General features: G+C 35.5%; 1 long non-coding RNA gene across 2 annotated transcripts; it reads right to left on the reverse strand.

Annotated features, from left to right (window-relative positions):
* Window positions 1-4631: 4631 nt before the first annotated feature.
* LOC148225416 (uncharacterized) lies at window positions 4632-14823 on the reverse strand. 2 transcript variants are annotated; one of them, XR_015807217.1, is made up of 4 exons: window positions 14689-14811; window positions 14519-14603; window positions 11852-12113; window positions 4632-9036 (listed from the first exon to the last, which is right to left on the reverse strand). It is a non-coding gene; the product is annotated as an uncharacterized LOC148225416 (long non-coding RNA). The 2 variants fall into 2 exon arrangements; XR_015807216.1 differs by having other exon boundaries at window positions 14519-14823.
* Between the last annotated feature and the right edge of the window lie 296 nt (window positions 14824-15119).

Genomic DNA, 15119 nt, shown 5'->3' on the forward strand with positions numbered 1-15119 from the left:
ATCTACCTAGATATTCAAATACCTTAATACTTAAAGGTGTTTCTGCTATTCCAAGCTTCTGTTATGGAAAGACTTCCAGTATGTTGCAATTTTTTGAAGAAAACTGCTATTCACTGGAAAGTAAATGGAATAAACGACATGGGGCTTGTTACAATGGATGATTTAGATGACCAGCTCAGAAACTGAAGCTAAGCTTCCAGAGGTGAAAGCATATTCTATTAAATTAGTGCATAATAAAAAAAAAAAAGATTTAATAGCTTTACCATGGGAGGATTAGGTTAGACATAGGAAAAAAATTCTTCACTGGAAGGGTGGTCAGGCACTGGAATAGGCTATACAGGGAAGTTGTAGAACCACCATCCCTGGAAGAGTTAAAAAAACATGTGGATATTACCTACAAAGTGATTTAGTGGTGAATATGACAGTGCTGGGTTTACAGCTGGACTCAGTGATCTTAGACGTCTTCTTCAACCTTACCAATTCTGTGATATCACATATCTTTGCTGTTATTTCATTTAATTTCATACTCCATAAATATTTTTTAATTCAGATGAAAACCACTAAGTTACAATAATAGAAAGTTGCATTTTGCAGCCAAGCTGCCATCTCAGTTATGATCTGGAATAAAAAATTGAGTCTTCAGTTGATGAAAGTGTTGGGTACTGCAGCTGGAGCTACAGGACCCACCACTACTCTTTTTTATAGCAAAAAAATTCTACTCACAGGGCAAGATTAACTGCACTCTGTGCTGCTATAGCTGAGCCCAAAAATGCAAGAAACTACCATTCTGCTAAGTTTTAGTAGATGAAGCAGAAACTTAAAGGTTGCTTTAAGTAGAAGTTCCTTGGTTTATTTGAAAAGAAAAAAATCTATGTCATGTATGCTATAAGTAAATTGGGAAATGTATGCTTTCTTCACAGTGTCTGGGGAAACTTTTAAAATTCAAATATCTAAAATAAGTTTCAGTGAATTGCCTTAGACTTTCCTCATAAATATTAAATTTTAAACAGAATAAATTTATTAAGAGAAATAGGACTTCTATTAACATATGTAATTTGTTTTTGGCTTGTCATCTGTTTTCTAGTTTTTGTGGAACCTCTTTAAAATCAGCTGAGAACATTCATTACTTGTCAACTATTATAATAACTGTATTTTCCTGTTGTGTATATAAGCCTTCATCTTAAGAGTTCATTGAATTAGTATTGTTTGCAGTTGTGTCATCTCCAAAGTTCTTTGTCATGAGACTTTTATACATTGCAACTTTTATAATGGAGGACTGGAGAAATTTTTAAAATAGATTGGAATGAAGAATTGCTTAAATTCTAGTTTCTCTTGATGGGGGGGATGAAATTAAGAGCAAACAAAGCTGAATTTATAATTATTTTAAATGTTATTAAATAAAACAGTTTTATTTTTTCTAAATAACCAATTATAAAAACTCAGTAATTCTTGTCATATGGTTTAAAAGTAATTGATAGATTTGCTTGTGCTATATGCTCATGCATACATGGGCTTTTTCTTCAAACAGAACATTATCCTAGGATTAATCATAAAGCAAGGTACAGCACACTCTAAACATGCATACAACACTTTTTTGAGTGTCCTTGGATGATGAAAGTTTGAGAAATAAACTTATTCCAAGCACACCGGTGTATATTTTTTCCTCATATCACCTTCAGAAGTCACCAACATTTTCTCATTGTGTATCTTTCTCAGTATTTAGAAAATATGAGGTACGAAGAAGATGGATATTATTATCCTGCCATACTGTGACTCAAGGGAAGTGACATTCAGGACAAGTGAAACACATCTTCAAAATACATGCTGATGCACTATAAACAATCCTCTCCTCTCCTCTCCTCTCCTCTCCTCTCCTCTCCTCTCCTCTCCTCTCCTCTCCTCTCCTCTCCTCTCCTCTCCTCTCCTCTCCTCTCCTCTCCTCTCCTCTCCTCTCCTCTCCTCTCCTCTCCTCTCCTCTCCTCTCCTCTCCTCTCCTCTCCTCTCCTCTCCTCTCCTCTCCTCTCCTCTCCTCTCCTCTCCTCTCCTCTCCTCTCCTCTCCTCTCCTCTCCTCTCCTCTCCTCTCCTCTCCTCTCCTCTCCTCTCCTCTCCTCTCCTCTCCTCTCCTCTCCTCTCCGTCTTTTTTCCTTTCTTCCTTTCCTAGTTGTGGAAATCCTGTTTAGTCAACAAAGCAGAACTTTTGTTCTAGCAGACAGTGGTCATCATCACTTTTTGCCTCATCAACAAATGAGAGAAAAAGCAATCTGTAAAATCCCCTTTTCCACTTCATTGATTTTCCAAGTCAGTAAAAGTTGCTACTTTTTGCACAAGTTTGTTTATCTTTCTGTCTTTGTGCTGTCCATTTAATTAAAGGTCAGGATCTATGCCTATAATCTTCTGAGATAATAGCTAAACTTAATAGGGTATCTTCTTTATAGCACTGACAGTCTATCACTGCTGATTCCTCATGGTAGCTATTCTGTGTACCTCATCATTCTGCAGCATCTTTCAGTAGACACTGTCTTTAAAATCCCATTTGTACCATTTGGGTCAGGTCAGGAAGACTAATGGCTCTAATCTCGTTGGAATGATATTATTAATCTTGAAGCAGGTGAGGAGCAAGATGCTTTCTCCTGGCAAGGAACTCAAGACTTCAGTTCTGCAGAGGGTAATCCCAGGTTTACTGCACATGGCAGAATAACTCAAAGATTAAACTGTCATTTTTTGACAGTAAAAACCTGTATGCTATTTTAAATCAATTTCAGAAACCTAAAATGAAGGAATAAAGATTCTATTTCCAGTTTCATGCAGCTTGATTTAAATTTTCTTAATATGTTTTTAACAAATAAAGCAAAAGTAATAGGGATAGCTGTGAATCACAGCAGTATTCCTCTATGCTGAACTCTTTGCTTCTGGGTATAACAGGTGTATATTTGCTGATGCCTAGAAATTTGAGAAATTAAATTCACATTTAGCACTAGATTCAGCAATATGACATGTTTAAATGTCAGGATGTGTTTTTTTTCTAAAAGACATTAACAACAGTTGCAGTCATTGTCATTACTGAAAATTCAATCAGGACTTTTTAGAACCTAAATTTCCAAAATGCTCTCTGTCTGTATCTGTTTTGTGTACCCATTTCAATGGGTACTGATTTGGAGGTAAGCTTTACTTACTGCTTTGTGAAGAAGAATGATAGCAAAGAACAGGGAGGAATATCAGGCTTTTGTTTTCTCTATGTTTGGGTCCCCATGCACATTCACCTGGAAAATGGATTGGCTAAGCCTATTGTGCCTGGCCAAAGTGTTCCTATAAATTATATCTCCATATGAGAAATATTGATAAAAACCTGAAATATTGAGAAATATGATAAAATACCACAATGAAACACCATTCCTAGAAAGGCCTCAATATGACCTGCAAAGGCAGATAGGTTTGTGGCCACTGAGCCACAGTTCTTTAAGCCTTTCACATTTCTAGATGTCTTTTGTTCTTCTATTGCAGTTTCCTGCATAATGTGGTTCCTTGCTTTTAGTCCACAGAGCTGCATTAAGCTGGCACAGACTGAATGCTTGCTACCTCAAAGGGGTTTCAAAGCACCAGCTGAAGAATGGTGCACAGGGTGGATGTCCCTTAATCCTCACAGCATGGGCCCCAAATCTTGCTTCAGTGCACCAGGGTGCTCTCGGCCATGTGAACTATTACAGCTTTGCTTGGATTTCCTTGGGTACAGTCAGAAACTCAGATGTCAGTGACCATGCCAGATAAATTAAGCAGAGGTAATTGAGGAAAATTCAGTATAACATGTACTTTATGTTAACCTGTCCACTAGATGGAATTGTGACATTTGGAAAAATAAAATGGAGATGAGGAACTGTTTGTTTCCCTTCCTGGCTTGAACAGATTCATATTAAAATGTTACTAATATATTTCCATCAGATCATTTAAAATATAGGCAGTTGCAGTGCATGAAACATCTGTGATCCTATTTAAGTCAAATGAGTCTTAAATAAGCATCACTGGAATAAAAGTTAAAAGATTAAAAAACCTGTATACTTTAAGAAAATACATTATTATTGTTGTTGTTGTTGTTGTTATACATTTCCATTGTTTCACTTTTAAGATTTGAGCATTTGGTGATTTTTTTTAACACTCAAATTACTTCTATTCTCACCTGCATTACTCAAAAGATTTTAAATGGCACAAAATCATTCTTTTTGCAAAAAATTGTTTTGCATAACAATGCTCTGAATAAATTGATATTTTTCAATAAAAGAAAAGCAATTGAAACACCATTTTCCTTCTTAGCTTTATGGTGGAGTGAAATAAGATTTGCAAAATATTTGCCAAAATGGAAACTTTTGAATTCTCAGTACCAAGAGTTTAGACATAAAATGTTTTCTAAAGATCAGTACAGTAAAAAAACTGTGCACTAAAGCTGATCAAAGGGGTGGTAAACCTCTAACAACCCTTATGCCTAGATGACCTTGGCATTACTATGAAGAAAAGGCTATTACCAAAAAAAAAAAACAAAAACAAAAACAAATCAAGTTCAGTGTCATTTCATGAGCTTAGAAACATATTTTCTGACTCTTCCTACACCCTAACATATTTGAGTTTACTTTCCAGGGATGCTAGAACTTTTGGGATTTTCAATGAAACCTCAGAAGGACAGGCTAAATGCATTGTACAAAGCTCACTGAGAGACACCTGGAACATGAAGGTGCATATTACATCAGACCACTGAGGAGCACTCCATGTTTCCATTGACGGAATTTAGTTTTTCTTCTTTGTGGGTGGGAAGAGGTTTCTTCTTGCTCCACACAAAGATCTTCAGAAACCAGAAACCATCTTGAGGTGGTAAAAGTTCTCCCTAAATATCTCTGCCCAGTTACTGGTAATATTTGACTCCCACTTAACACTCTTCAGAAACTCTCAGTAATCCCTAGCCCTATACTGATGGAAGGTTAAGGGCATGAAAGGAACTCAGGTTTCTTGAGGGACTTTGCAAAAAAAATCTCAGTGCTGCACAGAGCTACATTTTTTTTCTTTAGACTGCGCCTGCATAAGGGATGGACCCACCTCGCATTTCATTTCAGTAATGCTTGTTCCAACACGAAAAATCAAATGTAGGATGAGACCTGACCTACTTGAGATGTAAGGATATGCATATTTAGGTCCACAGATTCTTTCTCAGTTTCAGGATCCCCAGTGCTCTTTGTCTATCTGTATGATTTAAGAACAATTAGTAACTTTAGTAACAGCACACTGTTTATTAATGTTTCTTCCCTTTTGGTTAATCATATAAATAGGTTACATATCAGGTACTAATTGATCAGAAACTCAAATTTATGTTTTGAAACCAGGTCAAATGTGGGCTAAACTGTGTAACACACATGCTTTTTCTTTGTAGGCCAAATTCCATTTGAATGAGGTAGATTTAAATTTGAGCAACAAAGCAACATCTAATATTCCCCATTGTAATGTGGAACTAGTAAAGCACAGAAAATAAGAGCAAGTTGTTCCCTATTCTGGCCACTGTTGCTTTGCCAGAATTATTTTGAAAGACCTAAGGCAGAATTTTTACTAATGATAAAATATAATTATTGCAAGTAAGAAAAAATTCCTCTTTCTATACTAACACTGCCAGTGAATAAAAACAAACAAGCAAGCAAACAACTACTCTCTACAACTCATTTGTGTGGAAAGTATTTATTGCAGTTAAAATCATAAGAAAATAAAATAAAAAAAATCAAACAAAACAAAACCTCTATGTTTAGAATCGTTTTAGCTAATAACATTTATTTCAGTGTAAAGTCATGGTTTAAAAATTAAGCAAGTATGCTTTCAGGGCTTTTCATTTCCAGATAACACCATATGGTTATCACTTGTCTAATGGAGACATAAAACACCCTGTGGACTCCACTGAGTGTTCTCTTTCTTTCTGACATGACACATATTTACAACAGAAAGAGAACCAGCTTTCTTCCCTATTGTTGCCTCTCCACAACCTGGAAGTACACTAGGCAACTTTTTTAGCTGGTTCAACCATTCTTTCTATGTCTTATGTGGTTTGTTCTCTTTTGCTTGGTAAATTTACATATAGTTTGGAAATTAAAAATTAGATCTGCTCCAGGCTCCTGGGCTGTTTTTGAGTAATGTAAGATTGAACAAAATTGCCTGCAGCTCTTCTTCAACTTGCTTGGTAATGTCATTCTTCATTGTAAAGCCTCAATCCTTATTGGGCTTTGAGTGAATAAGACCCTTGCAATAATGGCCAAAAACATGTTGTTTAGCCATCAGGAAATTTGAGCTGATGTGTGCAGAGGAACTATTAGGAGCTGCTAAAGTGAGAAGTGATATTATCTAGATCACTGAAATGTGGGCATCTTCTTAGCCTTTTGGAATATGTGATGAAAGTTTAAAGTCATACTGACACAATTTTGTAGAAGTAGTTGGGCTATTTCCTTCTCTCTTCACATATGCCTAATTTCTTCTGCAGAAATATGTGCATTCAGAGATTTGAATCCAACCAGAAGAGAAACAGGCAGACATGTGAATAGGAAAATTTAATTTTTATAACAAATGTTCTGAAAATATAAATTATATTAATATTTAAAACAAACCTTTGTCTCATCTTGAAGAAACTTGCCATCTGAAATTTCATCTAAAATTTCAAGAGGTTTCAAATTCACTTCCAGTCCCAAGATCAAATTATTAGACGGATATGGTTTGTTTCAGAAAAATTATGAATCTTCTTACAAGGAAGCCACATTTCCTTTCATACAGGAAAATCTCCTCTTAAAGGAAACACCCCAACAGATGTGCCAATGTAGCAATAAGAAGCTCCAAAATGAGCTTCAGTATAACATCTTCGGCATAAGTGAAATTACAGTCAAAAACTTGCCTTTCAGAGATGCCACACAAGTACTCAATATAAGTAGGAAAGATTTGTCAGAAAAGAAAAGAAGAAATACAAATGAGTTTTAGCAATAACTGAATACTTTTTTTTTTACTTTTTAGGAGAAAGTTTTGTGTAGGTGTATGTTAAATTGTTCTCATTTGATTACCTTTGATGCCATTTTTTCAGGCAGTGTTTCATGCCTAAAGCTGTGGTTTAAGCTTATCTATTTTTTTGAATCAGCTCAGTGTTGTGACCATAGAAATCAATAACCAAAATTATAAATATCACATGTTTTTTAAACAAATAGTAAATGGGTTTTGGACACTGTATATCTGTTTGATAAAAGTCTTCTAAGATCAATCACTTCTTTGTTTATTTTCCCTCATTTGTGACCATTTATAGGTCATGATTCAATCTCATATAAAATGTAGCAATCTCCTGTGTGTTCCAGGCAAATAAAATACTATATTTATCAAGTGAAGCATCTGGTTTTTTTCTCCTTTAATTAAATTTAGAGGAAGAAAAGCAGGAAGACTCCATTGTCCAAACACGTCACTTCAGCTTCAAACAAGCAACCTGGCATTTTAAAATATGGATAGAAAATAGAAACTGAACTCAATAGAAATTAAGGGAGAGGGAGAAAGGAGCATGGAATTAAATCACTAGCTTACTGTGACCTAAGAATATAGTTAATAATAAGTCTTAATATGTCTTTCCTGTGGGTACATGAAGTGCAATAGTTATTGAGAGAGATTGTGATGACTCACAGATTGGAAAATGACAACTACAGAGGAAATGAGATGAAATCCCATGGTTCTTACACCCTTTTTACTCAGGCGAGTTGCCACTGGCACAAAGACACCAGCATATGAGGGAGCCATAGGAGTTACGTTACAAAATCATTCTCTTCTTCCAATGCTAAGCTGCTCCCTGCAGCATACTCTGAATTGTTTTGTCCTATGGTGCCTAAGTGATACATGCAGTGAAACTGAAACCCTTGAGCAATCTCTGTTCGCTGCTTAATTAGTCCATTGGTTTAATGTTTAAAATAAAAAAGCTGAAACCTTTTAATGTTCTGGCTATTAGGCAATTGCAGCTGATATTTAAGTTCCAAATTCTTTTCTTCCTTTCATCTCTTATAAGCCTATTATTACACTTTTTCTCAAGAGTGATCAAAATCACAGGCAGTGCAGTGGACTACCTTAATTTAACAACATTGCCCTTATTACATTCCACCTCCAAGAAAGAGAAGTATTTGTCTCTCTTGTAAGTTGTCCTGTTGTGTTAGGAAGCATAAAATCTCTGATTCATTTCATTCACCCTCAAAGAGCAGCCTGTTTAATTTTGATGCTGAATGACACCCACAAAGCAAACACCTTTCTAGAGAACCACACAAACTTATGTCCTATAGGGAAATCTGACAGCTCTATGGAGATTTGGCAAAGATTTTTATAAAGTTATGGTGGTTGTACATGGATTGTTAAAATTGCAGGGTGGGCTGACCTGGCTGGATGCCAGGTGGTCACCAAGCCACTCTAACACTTCCCTCCTCAACTGGCCCGGGGAAGAAAAACCATCAAAAGGCTCATTGGTTAAGAACAGGGAGAGATCACTTGCTGATTACTATAATGAGCAAAACAGATCCAGCTTGGGAAAATTAATCAAATTAATTAGCAATAAAATCAGAGATAATGAGAAATAAACCCAAATCTTAACACCACCTTCCCTCCGTGTCTTCTTCCTTCCTTAAGTTAGCTTCATCCCTGACCTTCTCTCTACCCCCAGTAGTGCAGGGAGCTGGAATAGAGTCACTTCATCATATAGTTTTTTTCTGCTGCTACTTTTTCTTTCCCTTTCTCCAGCATGGGATTCTTCCCAGAGGAGACAGTCCTCCATGAAGTTCTCCAGTGTGAGTCCTTCCCACTGTGCTACAGTTCTTCACAGCCTTGTCCAGTGTGTCTCTTCCACAGGTTTCAGTCCTTCAGAAAGAGGATGTTCCAGTGCATCCCCTTGACAGGGTCACAAGTCTTGCCTACAAACCTGATTCTCTGGGCTCCTCTCTCCATGGTCCACAGGTCCTACCAGGAAGCCTCCTTCAGGCATCCATCTCCTCTGGTGTGGTGTTCTGTGCAGGCTGCAGATGGACATACATTCCTTGAAAATTTCAAATCCCTTGGCTTTGCATATTCAATATAGAAAACTTACACAGTATATTTTTTAAGAATACCAGTTGTAGCAAGTGTTTGCACTAAGTTACATAGAATAGCCAATTCAATTAATTTTTTTTTATAAAGAGAAGTCATTGTCATTAATACTTCTAAAAATCAGTGCCTGAATTGTTAACCTGTGGCCCTCTGAGACAGGAATTTAGGGAAGTTAGTATGCAGTAAGTTTAAATTATACTAGAATCCACACTTTACTTGCAAGTATTCTTAGGTGTCTACAAGCTGAAGACTGAAAAACAAAATGCTAGAGCTGCTGTGCCAAAGAGCAAATACACAATCTGCAATTGAAAGTTAAATATGAAAAAGTAGCAAAAATCCACTGTGTTCAAAAATGCTCCCAAACACATCCAAAGAAAATATAAATACTTAGAGTTCCACTATAAGATTGGGCAGAATTTTTCTTCTACAGTAAATTGAGGCAAGACTGAACAATCAGTAAATTATATCATGAATTATTTTACCATATAACAAGTTTCATGTATTTGAAATAAGAAGAAATAATTTGAAATAAGAAGAAATTTAATGAGGGTATTAGTATTAGAAAGGTTAATGTCATTTTAAGAAATTGAAAAATATAAGTATTGCAATCTAAATGAGATATTAAACTGAAAGTTAAAATATATTAAGCAGGGGATATCTCATAATTCAATTGTGAGCTTGGTAGCAGCATAAGTATTTAAGTACTGTGTATTTTTAGTAACTTTCTTCATATAATTACAGCCAAATTAACTGCAGTATACAGGATCAACAACAAATGAATATTTCATAACTGATTACAAATATAAAAGAATTTAGTCCTGGAAGGTTGTTGTGATGGTGTTTTAATGAATACTTGACATTATTAATACTGTAATTCTTTATTTATTTCACATCAGAGTTCTATTTGGCATTTGGCAACCATATAAAAATAGATGATCTCTGACTTGAGTATCTTATATAAAATGACAATAGGGCAAAGTGGAAAACGGATAAGAACAGATAAGTTGATAAAGCTCTTTGGAAGTATAAGATGACTGTCTTTAGCTGACAGCCCAAAAATAACCATTAATCCTGAGAACAAAAGAGAGAAATGTTTTTCTCCACGTGCACTGGGCTTTGCCTCTTATTTCTGACAGAACTGAAGGATTCTTTTGTTATCACGATCATTTCTTTTTCAATGTTGAAGGTGATTTATTTAGTGATTCAAATTACGCTATCAGTTGTTGGCTGCATAAAATAATCCTTAGACTCCAGTTCCCCCCCTGCAGTTTTATCATCCCTCTTTTTTGAGCTCTAGCCATGTTTCTGACCATTAGACAATTGAAAGCATAGTTTTAAAGAAACACTGAGTTTTTCAGGGAAACTTGGTATTCTGACAGCTGGTATTTTAAGGAAAATACCAAATATTAGAAAACTTATGATAAAAATCATGAGAGTTGACAATGCTGCCATCTAGCCTTAGAAACGTAATCCACAGGAGCAATCTGTTACAAAGCCATGAGTCTCTGACTGACCCCATCAGATTCCAAAATACAGGAATCTGAGACTCCTTTCCATGAAATCTTAGAAGCTTCACCATGAACAATGAACATGAGTCGTGAGTCCTCTGACATCATTCTCAAGAGCAAGACCGTATTTATTTTGAGCTACTGATATCATAGACAGATGTACAGAGGTTGTGGACATGAGGCATTGCTCTGAAACCCCTCATTATTAAAATGAAAAAGCCATCAAGCTTGTATGCTATCCTTTAAGGATGAATTATGATCTCTGCAGTTCATCATATGATGATGAAGCCATGACTGGCTTCCTCTGTTTGTAAGTTGGACTGCTGTTATGTAAAGCTAAAATTAAAAGACAAGATAAAGAAACATTTTTTTCTTTACATAATTAGTATTTCTTTGATTTAGGCCACAAATTTGAGGTCCATTTTTGGTACCTAAGAAGATCAAAGAATAATCATCTTCAAATGTATAACAGTAGAATTGTTTGTGGGTTTTGTTTTAAATGCTGTATTTTAAGATGTGTTTTTATGCATATGTAAACCCTGTATAAATCATGTAAATCTCATGTACAAGATCTATCATTCTTATATGTTTTAATATGTGTACCCTCTTAATACTTATGTTTGAAATGTTAATACGTTTGGTGTTTTTTCCATTCTTGCTTTAAAACTAGCATTTGTCATTGTTTTGTTCTAGCTTGTTTCACAATAATTGATTTTGTGTTCACTTGTTAATTGGTTTAGTTGTAACTTTATTGAAATTCATGGATTTGCTGATGTCCTGAGGAGGGTGTGTTTTCACTGGTAGTCACTAATTGCACAGCGTTAAGGATTCATAAGCTTGCAACTTCTTCATAAAGCAATCAACACATTTTATTAACTTCCTGAGTCTCTGCTCTGCTCCCTGAATCATAGCATTTGTGATCCTGCTCTTTGCTGAAAACAGGTGCAGTACTTGTATGATAAGAAACTCTTTGAAATGAACACATATTTTACTTTTAAAAGAGTAGTTGCTTGGAGACAAATTGTTGTAATTATTATTATTTATTTCTACAACAGAAGGATTGGGATCATCAAAATCAGAGATACATTATATAAAATGCAGAACAAGAGAATAAAAGGAACTCAAACACCGAAAAGCTCAGAGAGTAAGGGTTAGATGGCTCCTGAACATATTATACAGATGAGAAGCTTAGAAATAGAGGAAGAAGAAGTTTGCTTTTTGCAAAAGCAATACATACCCCTTCTGGATGCTTCCTTCTGAGATAAACAGGAGAAACAAAGAGAGACATCAAAAATGCTGGGTACCTCATCTGGTGACCACCAAAGAAAGGCAGAAACTGAGCACCCTCTGTCAGCCCTTTAGGACAGTGGGTGTGTAGGAGCTATGATGTGTCCTATTATCCCTCCAGATTCTGTTTACCCAGCCAGATTCTAGTTACTCAGCCAGACCTTGCTGAGGGTCTGAGTCAAGCCTGGACAGCAGCCTATTCTCTTCACAGCCTGAAAAACAGGAGCAAAATGAAACTTTGCTTGATACGAAGGCTTAAGGCTTTTATATTTCTACAGCTGTGCTCTGAAAGGAAATACACAATAAGGAGATTAGTCAGATTTTTTTAGCCTTGGTTTCCTCCCTTTTCAATTCCTTAAGTTTTCATCCTTATACCTTTTACCTTTTCTTTACAAAACTATTGTAGCTGTCTTTTATTCTTTTTTAATTCACTTCACAAGAGAAAATTTAGGTTAAATTGTTTTTATAAAATTACTTGTAGCTTTCCCAAATCCTTGTCCTATGTCAGTGGAATCTTATACTGTTGTCCATTGCTCTCTCTGTCTCAATAAAATCAGATTGGGCTATATGGCTGTATTCTCATAGCATCTCTCTCCAGCTTTCTTGCTGAAAATTTCACAAATAACTTCCATATACTTAGTTATTTCTAATCTAGAATTATCACAGGTAATATACACAGGAGAATAAACATATTTTTATTATGTATAAGAGAGAGCAAAATCAGGACACCTGGCTCAAGCTCTCCCTTAGCACCAACAGCCATTCCCTGGAAAGATTAGCAGCTGTTTGTATGTTGATGCTCACTGCACCTCAGGTCTGGAGAGATCCTTTTTCCTTTACAGATCTGGAGGAGGAAAGAAGTGGAATGGGCAGCTGAGAGCTGAGACCTATTCCTACTCACATGACAGGTTCATTCGTATGTTGTGTGGCATTCATGAACTACTGGGGAGTGGCTGACAAAACCAGGATGCAATTCTGCATCTGCCTGAATCCAAATAATTCGGACTCATATTGGTAGCAAGTATTTTTTGTCTTATCAACGGTTTACATAGGTGTATGTCATACACCTGTCCAGACAGACTCATGAGCTGGAAGACAGGCAAAACCATACTTGAAACCAACTGTAAAAAATAGCCCAAATTCACTTTCTGCATTGATTACATATGAAAACATTCCTTTGATTCCAGTATATCTTCTCATTTGTATCCCACCCCAAAATACTTTCTGAAAAGAAAATGCCATATCTTGTCTACCACTGAAAGGGAAGGGTTGGTTAGACCAAGTGTAACACTGACAGTAATTTTACTTTTACAACATTTTTATGAAAAGGATTTCTGAGGAGAAATAAAGCAAGAAGGTTTTGTTATGGTTTAGAAATAGTTTAGAATTTAGAAATTCACCATAGTTTGATTGTCCAGTCTTTATGTTGTCTGGATTAAAGAATACACTATTGGCATGGAGACAGTTGCTCTTTGTTTTATTCATGTACTGACAAACCCAGTAGGAAGATCAGCATAATTTATACCCTTCAGTCCATACTGTACATTATAAACCCTGTGTTCAAACAACCATGTATATATATTTTTAACTATACTTCCAAGGTGAATAAGAAGCTGCAAATCTTTGTTGGCACTGGAATAGGAAAATGCAGCAGTTTTCTGTCCTTCCTGTGAAGAATCCCTGATGCATCTGAACAGGGGTAAGAGAGTATGATGTGGACAAAATGGTGTTCCTGCAATACAAGGATATTTTTGCTTGGGACATTGATAGGAATCTGAATCTGTGGTCATTATACTCTTTGTGGCAACATGTTTAAGAACTTTGTAAAGTTGCTCATGTCAATTTAAAATTTATTAAAAGTGTTATGCCTCTTAATTAAAAAAAAATATATTAAGAAATAGCTATTTTCTTCCAATCTGGTATGGCTTTGTGCATGAAAAAAAATGTTTCCTGCTCTTTATTTAACTTACATATTTACTGTGATTGTTAATTAATAAACATATATGAGGTACATTGAGATCCCAAGGTAAAAGGACTTCTTTATCATATCTACATAGACATTAAACCTTTAAAATAAATTAATTTGTATAGCCAAAGCAGGTATCTACTTAGACCTCGTGCTATTTCACAGGCTGCTTAAATCAATGATTCAGTTAAAAATGAAAGCAGAAGAGATTTCAGCCATAGATTTGTGACCTCACCTTGCAGATTTTTTCTCTTTCATATAACTAACTTAATCAACATACAACTAATCTCACCAGAATAACTATTTATCCTCATCATTTGAGTTCTGCAAGGCTGATGAATTTTGGCAACATTTGTTTTTTAATGGTTTATACATCTTCACTATGATTAATTTTAGCTCAGGCATAGGAAAAAATCACTTTAAGAACTACACTGAAATAGAAAATTACTCTTTCAGAACAGGGTTTTTTTCTGGTTTTGTTTGTTTATTTTGTTTTGGTTTGCCTTTTTAAAATGAAATAATGAATGGAAAATTGCAAATTACATCTGAAACAATTTTTAATGCAGTGAAATGCAAAAATCAATTAAAAAAAATAAAATAAATGAAACGTAGGAATATGAGGATCACAAAGAAAAGCAAAGATTTTCTTACCAGTAAATCATACCATGTCTTCTAGTTCCCAGTTTCTTATTTTCTCTATGGATCAGGAGTTTCACTCAAGCAGTACAGCACGTTCCTTAAAAGGGATATTTTTTCTTGTATCATCTTCTCTCATGGTTAAAGTTGTGCAAGACCCCGTGGCAACTACAGACAATGTTTACCTGTGAAATGAGCACTGGGCAGACTCTGAAAGCTGGCTTACCAACCACATTCCATCTTTTGAACACCCCAGTCTATCTTTTTTAATGGGATCTAAAGGCATTTCAAATGAAGTGAAAGGTACTCTATGACCAGGCAAGACAGCTGCCCGTGAGAGGTTCACATGGACTCTGAGAGCTCCTAAACTTCTGTGAATTCAAGAATAGGATTGGATAGAATACAAAAATCACACAAATTGTTTGGAAAAAATGGCCATCAACTGTGACATTTTATACCAACCACTGCATTAAGGAATTATTTTTGACTGGTAAAAATATTCCTGTGCAAAGTCAACATAAGAATCCTGATTTGGCTGAGATCAAGAATAATCCTGTCCTGGTAGTCAGCCAGCAAATGAAATTGGTCTCCTAGAAAATATTTTAATCAGTTTCTG

This window comes from Sturnus vulgaris, chromosome 1, assembly GCF_052056855.1.
Source record: "Sturnus vulgaris isolate bStuVul1 chromosome 1, bStuVul1.hap1, whole genome shotgun sequence".
Classification (NCBI taxonomy): domain Eukaryota; kingdom Metazoa; phylum Chordata; class Aves; order Passeriformes; family Sturnidae; genus Sturnus; species Sturnus vulgaris.